Raw genomic sequence first — 14,530 nt, forward strand, 5'->3', positions numbered from 1 at the left:
ATTTTGTTTATCTTCTCAAAGAACCAGCTTTTAGTTTTATTGATCTTTGCTATTGTTTCCTTCATTTCTTTTTCATTTATTTCTGATCTGATCTTTATGATTTCTTTCCTTCTGCTAACTTTGGGGTTTTTTTTTCTTCTTTCTCTAGTTTCTTTAGGTGTAAGGTTAGATTGTCTATTTGAGATTTTTCTTGTTTCTTGAGGTAGGCTTGTATTGCTATAAACTTCCCTCTTAGAACTGCTTTTGCTGCATCCCATAGGTTTTGGGTCATCATGTTTTCACTGTCATTTGTTTCTAGGTATTTTTTGATTTCCTCTTTGATTTCTTCAGTGATCTCTTGGTTATTTAGTCGTGTATTGTTTAGCTTCCATGTGTTTCTATGTTTTACAGATTTTTTCATGTAACTGATATCTAGTCTCATAGCGTTGTGGTCGGAAAAGATACTTGATATGATTTCAATTTTCTTGAATTTACCAAGGCTTGATTTGTGACCCAAGATATGATCTATCCTGGAGAATGTTCCATGAGCACTTGAGAAGAAAGTGTATTCTGTTGTTTTTGGATGGAATGTCCTATAAATATCAATTGAGTCCATCTTGTTTAATGTACCATTTAAAGCTTGTGTTTCCTTATTTATTTTCATTTTGGATGATCTGTCTATTGGTGAAGGTGGGGTGTTAAGGTCCCCTACTATGATTGTGTTACTGTCGATTTCCCCTTTTATGGCTGTTAGCATTTGCCTTATGTATTGAGGTGCTCCTATGTTGGGTGCATAAATATTTACAATTGTTATATCTTCTTCTTGGATTGATCCCTTGATCATTATGTAGTGTCCTTCTTTGTCTCTTGTAATAGTGTTCATTTTAAAGTCAATTTTGTCTGATATGAGAATTGTTACTCCAGCTTTCTTTTGATGTCCATTTGCATGGAATATCTTTTTCCATCCGCTCACTTTCAGTCTGTATGTGTTGCTAGGTCTGAAGTGGGTCTCTCGTAGACAGCATATATACGGGTCTCATTTTTGTATCCGTTCAGCCAGTCTAGGTCTTTTGGTTGGAGCATTTAATCCATTTACATTTAAGGTAGTTATTGATATGTATGTTCCTATTACCATTTTCTTAATTGTTTTGGGTTTGTTATTGTAGGTCTTTTCCTTCTCTTGTGTTTCTAGAACTTCTAGAGAAGTTCCTTTAACATTTGTTGTAAAGCTGGTTTAGTGGTGCTGAATTCTCTTAGCTTTTGCTTGTCTGTAAAGGTTGTAATTTCTCCGTCAAATCTGAATGAGATCCTTGCTGGGTAGAGTAATCTTGGTTGTAGGTTTTTCCCTTTCATCACTTTAAATATGTCCTGCCACTCCCTTCTGGCTTGCAGAGTTTCTGCTGAAAGATCAGCTGTTAACCTTATGGGGATTCCCTTGTATGTTGTTTATTGCTTTTCCTTTGCTGCTTTTAATATTTTTTCTTTGTATTTAATTTTTGATAGTTTGATTAATATGTGTCTTGGCATGTTTCTCCTTGGATTTATCCTGTATGGGACTCTCTGCACTTCCTGGACTTGATTGACTATTTCCTTTCCCATGTTAGGGAAGTTTTCAACTATAAACTCTTCAAATATTTTCTCAGGCCCTTTCTTTTTCTCTTCTTCTTCTGGGACCCCTATAATTCGAATGTTGGTGCATTTAATGTTGTCCCAGAGGTCTCTGAGACTGTCCTCAATTCTTTTCATTCTTTTTTCTTTATTCTGCTCTGCAGCAGTTATTTCCACTATTTTGTCTTCCAGGTCACTTATCCGTACTTCTGCCTCAGTTATTCTGCTATTGATTCCTTCTAGAGAACTTTTAATTTCATTTATTGTGTTGTTCATCAGTGTTTGTTTGCCCTTTAGTTCTTCTAGGTCCTTGTTAAACATTTCTTATATTTTCTCTATTCTATGTCCAACATTTTGGATCATCTTTACTATCATTACTCTGAATTCGTTTTCAGGTAGACTGCCTATTTCCTCTTCATTTGTTTGGTTTGTTTCGTTTTCACCTTGCTCCTTCATCTGCTGCATATTTCTCTGTCTTCTCATTTTGTTTAACTTACTGTGTTTGGGGTCTCCTTTTCACAGGCTGCAGGTTCGTAGTTCTCGTTGTTTTTGGTGTCTGCCTCCAGTGGGTGAGGTTGGTTCAGTGGGTTGTGTAGGCTTCCTGGTGGAGGGGACTGGTGCCTGTGTTCTGGTGGGTGAGGCTGGATCTTATCTTTCTGGTTGGCAGTGCCGCATCTGGTAATGTATTTTGGGGTGTCTGTGAACTTAGTATGACTTTAGGCAGCCTCTCTGCTAATGGGTGGGGTTGTGCTCCTGTCTTACTAGTTTTTCAGCATGGGGTGTCCAGCACTGGAGCTTGCTGGCCGTTGAGTGGAGTTGGGTCTTAGTGTTGAGATGGAGATCTCTGGGAGAGCTCTCATTGATTGATATTACATGTGGCCGGGAGGTCTCTGGTGGACAAATGTCCTGAACTCGGCTCTCCCACCACAGAGGCTCAGGCCTCACACCAGGCTGGAGCACCAAGACCCTGTCAGCCACACGGCTGCAGTGTAGCCCAAACTCTGCTTGAAAGAATAGTTTATCTGGACCATCTCTGCTAAAGATGGAGACCCCAGGCTAACCACGCCTCCTCACTTGTGAAATCTGGTTATAGCATCCAGGTACGCAGTATGAAGGATCTGCGGTTTGGCTCCCTGCAGTTTCGGTTACCCACGGTCAACCACGGTCTTTTTCTTTTCCTTTGTGCTTAGTCTGGCTTCACTGGCTCACAGGGGGCCGCATACAGAGGCCTCACACCTGGCACCTGGTACCTCAGAGCAGAGTTTCTGGCGCAAAAGGCTGCAGTATAATTTTAAAGCTGAGTTAAGCAAAACTCTCTGAGAACCATTAATACACTTTTGTGGCTGTAGCAGAGAACATGCCAAATCCAAACTGATATACCTTTTGAATTATTGGCACCATGGTTCCAATGCTTCATAATGAAGGTGAAGACCACTGGCACATACCATTTTATTTTATTTTTTAAATAACAATTTCAATCTTTTTTAATACTCTGAAAAGTGGATGGTTTTTCCCACCAGATATTTTTTTGAACAATAATTTTACCTCAATAACTATTGTGCTCCTTTCCCGTATTTTTTTTTTTAGATTTGCCAGCTGCATTTTTTTGGTGGGGGTGCTGCGTTGTGTCTCCGTTGCTGCGCACGGGCTTTCTCTAGTTGTGGCGAGCATGGGCTACTCTTGGTTGTGGTGTGAGGGCTTCTCATTGCAGTGGCTTCTGTCATTGTGGTGCACGGGCTCTAGGTGCATGGGCTTCAGTAGTTGCGGCATGCAGGCTCAGTAGTTGTGGCACGCAGGCTCTGTAGTTGTGGCTCACAGGCTTAGCTGCTCTGCGGCATGTGGGATCTTCCCAGACCAGGGATCAAACCCGTGTCCCTTGCGCTGGCAGGCAGATTCTTAACCACTGCGCCACCAGGGAAGTCCCTCCTTTCCCCTATTTATCTCTTCACTATTTTCTAAAAGAAATCACAGAATTTTAGAACTCAGGGTTCATCATTCAGATCTTCAAGGACCCTGAAATAGTGGTTTTGCCACCACAGATGCTGGGTCCAGGCACTCACCCCACTTCTACACCTCTATACTCAGCTCAATTCTTAGGTAAGTGTAGATCTGTGGTTCTCGACTGGGAGCAATTTTGTTCCCCCTCTTCCACAGGGAACATATGACCATGTCTGGAGACATTTTTGGTTGTCACAACTGGGGGAGGAGGTGTTACTGGCATCTAGTGGGTGGAGGCGAGGGATGCTGCTAACATCCTACAGTGCACAGCACAGTTCCCACAACAAAGAATGATCTAGTCCAAATGCCAAGAATGCTGACTCTGAGAAACCCTGCTGTAGAGGTTCTCAGAGATCCATTTTCCTACCACATATTGTATGATTCCATTTTTATGAAATGTCCAGAATAGACAAACCCATCGAGTCAGCAAGAAGATTGGTGGGTGTCTAGGGGTTAGGTGAAGGCAAATAGGGAGCAGCTGCTAATGAGTATGGGATTTCTTTTCAGGTGATGAAAATGTTCTGGAACTAGATTGTAGTGATGGTTACAAACTTTGTAAAGATACAAAAAAACATACTAAAACCCACTCAATTGTACACTCTAAACAGGTGAACTTTATGATATGTAAATGATAGAGCAATAAGGTTATTAAAATTCTTTTTATAGACTTTTCATTAAGTAGTTTTTACTTCTGACTAAGCAAGAGCATTTTTGAATAGCTCTAGGTTTACCTGGAGAATATTCTGTGGCAACACTTTTTAAATGCAACCCTATATTTTATAGGTAAGACATTAAAGACTTTTCCTTTTTTAATTAATCTACTTCTAGATGTTCCCATAATGTCATTATTTGGTCTGGGGCCCTGAGATATACTGCATTCATCTGTGAGCTAAGAGGTCAGGAGGGCCTGGGACAGGGTAGGTACCCAGGGGTCTGGCCTCTGCTCCGGCTCTCATTGTGATGTAAAGGTGGCCAAGTCATCTGGCCACTTCCTGCTTCAACTTCCTCATTCCCGATGAACTTTCTTGTTAGAAACCCAAGAAAGCAAGGATGGTGAGAGCAAATGCTCAGTGCTTTACAACTGCCAACTATACACAACTCACATTCCTTGCGCTGGTATCCAGGGTCTCTCTCTTCCCACCAGCCACCTGCATTACTATTTTTCGATCTAAAACCTCCACTCCTGCCCAGCTGGTCTCCTTCTGCACACCCAAACACGCTCTGCATTTTTCCATTTCTGTTCTTTCCAGTGACAAAGCCCTATGACGGAATAGCCTCTACATCTATCCAAATCCTTTGCATCCCCAAAGCCCAGACATCATTCTACCTTTTTTCCAAAGCCTCTGGCTCATGGTAAACGACAGCAGTTATTTTAGGTGACGAATTGTACATTTAATTGCTAAGAGCATGGAAGCACTACAAGATGTCACCTCTGGGACCTCTTCTCGTACTACAGCCTTGACCTCATACCACGCCAGCACCACTGGCTTCCCGCCAGTTCTTGCACATTCCAAGTACGCCTCCATGTTGGTGCCTCTGTGCTGGCCCTTACCCTAGAGATGCTCAGGTTTTGTTTAAAACCAACCACCCTATTGAAACTTGCAACTCAGCACTTCTAATGCCCCTTAGCCAGCTCTATCTTTTCCTTTTCCTTAGCCTTTCTCACCTTTTAAAAAAAAAATCTCTAATAGTATTTTATTTTATTTTTTATACATCTTTATTGGAGTATAATTGCTTCACAATGCTGTGTTAGCTTCTGCTGTACAACAAAGTGAATCAGCCATATGCATACATATATCCCCATGTCCCCTCCCTCTTGAGCCTCCCTCCCACCCTCCCTATCCCACACCTCTAGGTGGTCACAAAGCACCGAGCTGATCTCCCTGGGCTATGCTGCTGCTTCCCACTAGCTATCTATTTTACATTTGGTAGTGTATATACGTTGATGCTTCTCTCACTTTGCCCCAGCTTCCCCCTCCCCTCCCCGTGTCCTCAAGTCCATTCTCTATGTCTGCGTATTTATTCCTGCCCTGCCACTAGGTTCATCAGTACCATTTTTTTTTTTAGATTCCATATATCACCTTTTAACATATCATTTATTTATCATATCTATTGTTCATAGTTGCTCTCTGCGAGATTGTGAACAGGGATCTCTGTCTTTTACTCACTGATACACTCCATGAACGTAGAACATGCCTGGCATGTGGAAAGTAACCAATAATTATTTAAACATGTAAAATGCTAGAACATCAGATGGCACTTAATAAACTTTAGTTTCATCATCATAATTGTCATCATCATCAACTGTATCATCATGGGGCAACTCTTGTACTATTATTCCACACCACTGCACTGTCTTTAACCTTTCCTGTTTCTATATTTTATATAATGTATAAAGATGGTAAGCTTCTGAGGTTAGAGACCAATGACGTGTATATATTTTTGATATGTCGTGTTTTAGATTGAGATATAATTCACCTGCCATAAAATTCACCATTTTAAAATTTACAATTGAGTGGCTTTTAGTAGAGTCACACGGTTGTGCAACTATCACCACTAATTTAACTCCAGAACATTTCCATCATCCTCTCCAAAAAAACCCCAAACCCATTAGGAGTCACTCCCTATTTCTCTCTGCCCCACCTCCTGGCAACCATGAATTTAATTTCTGTCTCTATGGATTTGCCTATTCTAGGCATTTCTGAAATGGAATCATACAATACATGGTCTTTTGTGTCTGGCTTTTTTCACTTAGCATAATGCTCTCAAGGTTCATCCACGTTGTAGGGTGTGCCAGTACTTCATTCCTTTTTATGGCTGAATAATATTGCGTTGTATGGATAACATGCCATATATTTATATGTGTGCTATGCTTTGGATATTACAGATACTCAATAAATATTTTATCCCAATGATTTAAAAATTTTGGAGATATATGGCATGCTACTGAGAAGAGACTTAGCACATGACTATGATTCTCCTAAGAGCACAATGATGATGAAGATGATGCACTAGGTAATATAAAAAAGAGAGATTTTATGATTCTCAAGCTATTTTAGCACTATACTGGGGAAAATGTCATCTATAATTAGAACAAACTTGCACTCACTCCATAGAATTCTGTGACAGGTGACTGCATCTCTTTAATTTCATTTCAAGTAAAAATTCCTATGATAAAATGGATGTGAGTAGAATTGAATTAACTTCTGGTATTCCTGCTAATTTATTTCCTCAGAGTTATATCAACTTCAGATCTAGTTAATACTCCAAACAGACATACCATTCATGATGTGACTTTTTAAATAGAGGTTTGGAAATAATTCTCAACTACTATCACTGAATTTTATATAATTTAGGGATGTGATGAAGAAAATACTAGCAGAAAGGCTGCTCAGGGCGCTGTCCATGTTCAAAGGGCCATGAGCTAAAACAATAACTGGAATGGATAACAGGAATGACAACACAGCCAGAACTGGGGACATCGCCCGTACTTAGGTCTTACCATATATTTCTTGTTTCCTGTAGAATTAGTAGATGATGTTAAAATAGTATTCTGACATTTTACATTCATGTTCCTGTGGGTAATTCCTTAAGAGATGAAGATGAAAGGTATGCTACTAAACTGTAACAATATAAGAATTTTCTGTCCAAGAACAATAGAAGAAATTCTGCGTATCAAATATGTGAGAACAATCGTTTCCAACCTTTTGGGTGGTGAACTATTTCCTTTGTTTCTTTAAATTTGCTCTCTTTCCTCCTTGAGCAATTACTAAAATCGTCACTCTTAATATTGGAAATCATGCTAGGAAGAGTCAAATGTATGCTGAAGACATTACTAGCTTCCCCTTAATGGTGTTTCCCCATTTTCCAGGCAGTAAGGTAAGTGTATAAGAGTCAAGAACGTTTGCTCAGGGGTCAATGGCCCAACCACGATTCTAACCTATGCTGTCCTTTGCCAAAGACAAGTTCTCTCCACCATAGCATATTGCTTTTGTTTGAAAACTACCAGTCTGTGTATGTGTACATTGAATTCCATTAGGAAAGTGCAACTTACTTTGGTGTATTATATTTTGCTCAATAAGCAGAAGTAAAAACGCTTGTTCTTACATTACTGTGTTACCTCTGTTAACACAGACGTAACATTTTCACTCCCGACAGTTACCAGTTAATTATAACCCAAACAACATACTATCCATCTACATATAATTTCCCTTATTGAAAATTGCTCCACCAGATACTTAGCAAATGCTTACAGACCTTTCAAATTACAAGCTGTATGAGCTCTCTCTATGAATGCTTATATTATTCAGATATTTTTTAACAATGATCTAAAAGGGAGCCTATCACTTTCTAAAAATCATTTTGTTTGTGTTTGATTTTTATGTTCAGCTTTTTCCCCCCTGAGAATGAACATTAAATAAACCTAGGGCCTACAGAAGATCCAGCACTATCACTCAGCACTTTCACTGAACATGAAGGAGAAATATTATGCCCTAAACTTCTTTTATCTCCCCTGCATTTGTTCCATTCACCAATTATTTAAAAGAAATAAAATCTTGGTTTCCCAGAGGCTTTCAGGAATGAGTCCCTTAGATAACTCTTTTAATTTTTTGGTGAATATCTCCCCAAATGGAGATAGGGAGAGGGAGGGAGGGAGAAAAACAGGAAAGAGAAGGAGGGGAAGGAGAAGGAGATGGAGGAAGGACAGGAGGGAGGACGAGGAGAATCATTTCAGAGCGAGAAGACTGTAAAAATCTATTGTTTCCACTTAACCATGTATCACAAACATCTTTCCATGCCAACAAATACAGATTGATACCCTTTATATGTGCCGTAGTTGATTTGAAGCGGTCCCCTATTGGTAGACATTTTGTTTTAGATGTTAGTTCATCAACACTTCTATCTACTTTATACTGTCCTTGGAAACAGCAGGCACTGCCTATAATCTAATCTTTCCCTGATGACTCGGTGTGTACGTATCCGTTAAGGTACAATCACTGCAGAAGCAGAAAGTACAGGACATTAGGCTGAAAGACTGAAGTGGGTCTATATACAATTAATATGCCCCTTCCCAGTCCAGCCAAAGAACTACTGGAATACTCTAGAGGGCCCGCCTTTCCCATAGGCCCCACGTCTTTTGGTGTCAGTGCTCTCCCTTTCCTCCCTCCTCACCCCTTTCTCCGCCACAAACCCAGACATAGGCAGAGAGTGTGTTAGTCTCCTGAAGGCGAGAAGGAAGATTTGTTCCAACGCCCACTCCCAGCATTCTCCACCCCAACTCCAAGTGGAGCTTTCTTTTAGAACCTGTGAGCAGTTTGAGAACCGGGTCACTGTCTTATTCATCTTTGTACTCCAGCACCAATGACTGTGCTAGGCACATACTAAGTGCTCGATAATGGCTCTTTAAGTTAGATCACAGTTTTGGCCTTTAAGGGACATGTTCAGAGCTTATGACCCTAGGACCATCTCCCTTTACTGCATAACTGTTTTATTTCCTACTGCTTCAATAATGTTTCCTTTTTTCTTTTCAGAACTCTTGCGGCTTGCTTTGATCACCATCTTGAATACCAGCACAATGCATTTCCTCTTCTTATATGTGCCTTTCTTCTCTCTGGTCCCTTACCTCCATTACTGCTTTTCTTACGCTTTTTATTCCAAGTCTACTCACTTATTAAATGTTGTTAGCCAGTAGAAGATTCCTCTTTTTTCCCCATAGCTTCAAACAACCAGCCATAAACCATAGTTAATTCCAGCATATTCTGGAATATGTACTGATGGTTTGCAATCAATAAAGTACGTGAATGTGGGTGAGAGAGGTTTTTTTTGTTATTATTCTTTTCAAATTACACCTTGGGCTGAAGCCTAAGAAGCTAATAATAATAATAAAACTTTATTATATTAAGCAAATAAACTCAGTCCCAAATAAGGAAAATATCAATTTTATCTATTATAGTATACTTGCTTGTAATATATTACAATTTGAACTAACAGGTCAGAGCCAAATGTAGTAACTATTTTATGATAATAGATTCTAAACCTTTTACAGCATCTCCCTTTTTAGGTCCTTATCAGAGGCTATTTGTATGAAAGTCCAAAGTCCATTGACAGCAATGCTGAGTTATCTTAGCTGTTTAAAAGGCCCATCTAAATCACTGCAAGATTTCTTTGTCTAGGGAGATTCCACATAGATCAAGCACATTTTTAATATTTTCATTATGCCATGGATAACTTCTCTATATTTTCATCAATTAATTGGCACATTTATCCAGCACCTACTTTGTAAAAGAGATTTTTCTAGGTACCAAAGAGCTCCCAAGGAAGTATAAGACACAATACCTTCCCTCTTGCACAAGAGGGAGGAGATATGGGAACATATGTATAAGTATAACTGATTCACTTTGTTATAAAGCAGAAACTAACACACCATTGTAAAGCAATTATACTCCAATAAAGATGTTAAAAAAAAAAAGACACAATACCTGACTTCCAAAGGTTGCAAAGGGAAGTCAGTGTGTTTATTGGAATCAATTGGTGGTGGTGTCCCTGAGTTCAGAAAAGGGTACAATTCCACTCCAGCAAAACAAACAAAACAACCATCTTGGAGAATGATATTTTCTTCTAAGTAAATGTCTACAGAAGAAACATTTAAAAGCCGACTTTGGTTCCAACTACTTAAGAAAACCTACTCCTAAAATTGTTCCAGAATACTAGATAGTCATAGACCTGCTTTAAAAGAAGATTCAAGAGTTGAGCTCCTATAGATGATAAGAAAGGCTCCTGGAACTCATAACACCTCACTTATTCAAAGATCACCCACATGTCTCGACCACCGCTAAAAACCAGGAAGTTGAGCAAAGGGGGAAAAGCCCAAAACAAAACAAAACGTCCTCTCAGCATTCGAAAACCAAGGCCACAAGACTGAAGTTTTTGAGCTTTTCTCAAAAGTGAGCCTCCCAGGCTACCTCTGCTTAGAGCATCCCTTTACTTACAGTCCACACATACTTCTAACAAGTTTGGGCACGTGATTTTCCAGCGCACTGTAAATCAGAAGCAGCAGATTAGAAGGGGAGAAGTTGCTAGCATAAGCAATGTGAGAACAGCAAAATGTGATGGGTTGTAAGTCAAGAAAAAGAATAACTACTACCAAAAAAATGGGCAACAGAACTTATTAAAAAATTATAAAGCACCACATAAAAATTTTCTATATGTATAAAATTTGTTGTTGTTGAGTGCCTACTTTTTGTCTGAGGCCAGGCATTGCAGGAGGCGAAGACATTTAAAATATGCTTCCTCTCAGAGCTCAAGGGTGCTTTGGCTCTTGACTACCATGGCTTCTCTTTATTAAAAGTAGTTGATTGGGACACAGCGAGGAGGTGTTACAGCTGTAGGTTAGATTCTAGCTGCCTGGAATTAACTTATACTTTCCTCATCTCTGACCACTGGCAGGCAGGGACCATCTGGTTCTTGATTTGTGCTAAAATCCCAGCCTGAGGTCCTTCCACATGAATTGCATGTTTTGCAGCCCTGCTTGATCCTACAGGAATCAGGAGGGAGCTAGAGCAGCTGTTTCTGGGCCAGAAGGTGTCTGAATGTAATATTTTTATAACCCTTTCTTGGACCTTCCTTCTTCCCATTAAGCAAGAATGGGAACCTATAATTCATAAGGGCATTTCTTCACTCATCATTTTGGAGAAAAGCTTTTAGAAACAGCAATAAAATCATGCATGTATTTGTCTCCTAAGTAACATAAATGGTCTTAGGTTCTTAAGTATTCAACATATGTATTTGAAATGAATGCATAAGTGAATAAAGACACATTCTGGGGTCATTCTGCCACAGATATTCCAGAGATACTGCCATAGAGGAAAATATTTTATTCTTGTGATCCATTTTTAAAATAGTGATTTAAAAAAAAAGAAAATATTTGAGGTCAAAGAGTAAGGAAAACAATAACACAAATACTTTGGAAATGTTATAGCCTCTACACAACAAAATAAGTAGTCAATCTAGTAAATTCTGTTTTATGACGTCAACTTACTCATAAATGAAACAATTGCTTATAGGAAAACAATTTCAATTGAATTTTTCCCCCCAAAACATTGACTAACTTTTAAATTGTATATGTGGGACCTACATTAGTGGAAGAGATTTCAAGCACAGAGATCCATATTTTAGTACCTTGTGACTCGGGATATGCAGTGGGGGAAAATAAATAGAAAGAACCCCATCATTTCTTTTGTATTTGCCATCACACTGAACAACTGCCCATAGTGAGTTGGCAATGACTCACTATCCAATGGACCAGAGAAATTAATGCCATAACAAAGGATCATTTCGTTGATCCTTGTGGCCAAATATATGACACTCTCTCATTGTCGAAAGGTAAGGCAAAGTAATGAGGTGAATTTTGTAAAACCACAACACCACTATTAGTTCACCAATGACTTGTCCTTAATCTTTTCAGGCACTTCAATATATGTAGTTAAATAAAATAGGGCAAAAGATTGCAAAAACATATAATATGATCTACATTTTCCTTCCTCTCCCTCCTACTCTCCCTTACCTCCTTGCTGTGCACCCCCCAACCTCTTCTCCCTCCAAGTAAGCGGAGAGCAATTCTCCTAAAATCCATTTTGCAAGTTCATTCAAAAGGAATCCTTCTTGCCTTTGATATACAATAAATACACCCATAAATAAATGCAAACTATGGACACAATTGGATTTTAGGACCATATTCTATGTTCCCTTTCATTCATACACTTTGCATGTCATCAACTTCCACTTTCTTTTTTGTAATTTCTCTCTCTCTCTCTGATTGAAAGGTCTACCTTACTTTCTTCACGATGGCTATTCATTCCCTACTAATTCATCCTCAAAGATCATCTTAGAATCTTATTTGTTAGCATTTTTTAAACATTAACCGTGTGCCAAGTGATGGGGTTGGGGAAGGTGATAATTTTCCATTCCCCCCAGAGATGTCTCTCATCTAGTTTTCACACTAATCCTCTTAGGTAGGTTCTATAATTACCTTCATTTTACTGATGAGAAAACTGAGGCTCAGATAGGCTTAGTATCTTGTCAATGGTCCCTAAACCCTCGGTGAAGCTGGGTTCAGGACCCACATAATTCTAACCTCCAGCTCTTAATAATACTACATTGCCTTTCATGGATATTTTCTCCTTGAATTTAATTCAGCCAATGTGGAGCATCAATAAAAGAATATATGTACATGAACAAACTTTAAAAATATTACTTAAATAGTCAAAAAGTTCCAGCTATACTGCCAATAGTATCTGGGTATGTAATGAGTATTTCTTCTATTGACCTAATATTGATAGACTACTCATCAGCTACCTCTTATCACTGGTCACAAACTTTGCTTTTTAATTGATCACATTTTAGAAAAAAATAAAAACTCCATATGCTTTACTAAGGTAGAAGTGTCAAAGAATTTAACAGCTAGATCGGAGGTCCTCTTAGAGAGAGCAGGGTTTTGGTTTGTTGTTCAGGCAAAGGAGAGGCTGCTGAGAACATGGGGACAAGACAACAAAAGGGACAGTAAGGAGACTCTGAAAAAACAAAAGAGAGTAGAATTCGGACTTGCTTATTAGAGAATGTGGGGTTGTGCCAGAAGGGTGCGGGGCTAAGAAAGGTCATCATACTCAGAGAGGCTGAGCTGCTATGTGGGGTGTGGGAGCCAGGGCAATGTTTCCTGTGATACACATTTGTTTGCAGGAATCAAAATACATTTTTAAGTGTGTGGTGTGGTATGTGATATGTTCCTTGCCTTGTCTTTCTGATCATGAGTAAAAGTTTGGTTACTGTGATAACCTTGAGTTCATGGGTGCTTGGATGGCAGATGGGTTGCAGGATGGGGCCAAGGAGAAGGGACTTTATCCTCTTTCAGTGGACACCAGAATGGTGATAAAGGAATAATCACAGGGAATGAGAAAATACCTTCAATGCAAGTAGAAAATAGAGCAGTGGTGATCCTGAAATTATAATCCCTCAGAGAATTATTGGCAAGAGCTTTGGGATTTTACCAGAATGGGGATTTGAATCAATTTATCCTGATCTGAGGGCTAGGGAACCCTAGAGAACACTTTGATTACACTTTAGAAACTCAACCATCTAACATATTTTTGGTAAAGAACAAGGTTATGTTTGTTAGAACCAGGGAACAGACAATGACATAGCCACTTATTAACAGTAAATTTGAATATATCAGCATGTGCAGTCAACTAATTTGCTGACTTAAAGACAGCCTGATGAAATTGTTTGCCTGTTAAACCTATTATTGCCTATAATGAAAGACTCTATATGCACTAATCACAACATACAGCCTTACATTTGATCACAGCTTCTAAAAGTCATGATGCAGGGATTTTTAGTTATACTCAACACATTTTTCTTTCAGAAACCTGATTGGCTGTTCTAGATGCCATGAATGGTATATAATGAGCTCTTAGTTGGAAGAAATCTAAAGGATCAAGCACCCCTGAGTTTCAGAAAGAAACTTACTCTGAGTACGTGTATTCAAAGGTATGTGGATTTTATTCATAATTTGGTATCCTTTCTATCATACTTATTCTTTTTCTGCATTTCATGTTCAAAAGATGCCAATTAGACTCTGATTACTTAAATGAACTGTATTACTTTCTAATGCAGCAAAATGTTTGTCTATATTTCTTTAAATTTTAGGTCCAGAATCCCAAAGCACTTTTCAGGGCCAAATTTCACAGCAAAATATTTATTTTAATTACTTATCAATTAAGGTAAAAATAATTTTTCACAGGCTGTGATCCATTTCTTGGAAAAACATTTCATTTAATTCCATCAAATAGAACCATCAACTGAATGATTTTTTTCATTAATTCAAATTTTAAAAAACAGATTTAGGAGGTAAAAATGTCAGTGTACTTCTCATAGCCAGCATTATTACACT

General features: G+C 38.8%; 1 protein-coding gene across 7 annotated transcripts in view; it reads right to left on the reverse strand.

The window, feature by feature from the left end:
- Nucleotides 1–14,530, reverse strand: part of ARHGAP6 (Rho GTPase activating protein 6) — a 503,994-nt gene that overhangs the window by 119,590 nt on the left and 369,874 nt on the right. The window lies entirely within an intron of this gene.

Source organism: Balaenoptera acutorostrata, chromosome X (assembly GCF_949987535.1).
Source record: "Balaenoptera acutorostrata chromosome X, mBalAcu1.1, whole genome shotgun sequence".
Classification (NCBI taxonomy): Eukaryota; Metazoa; Chordata; class Mammalia; order Artiodactyla; family Balaenopteridae; genus Balaenoptera; species Balaenoptera acutorostrata.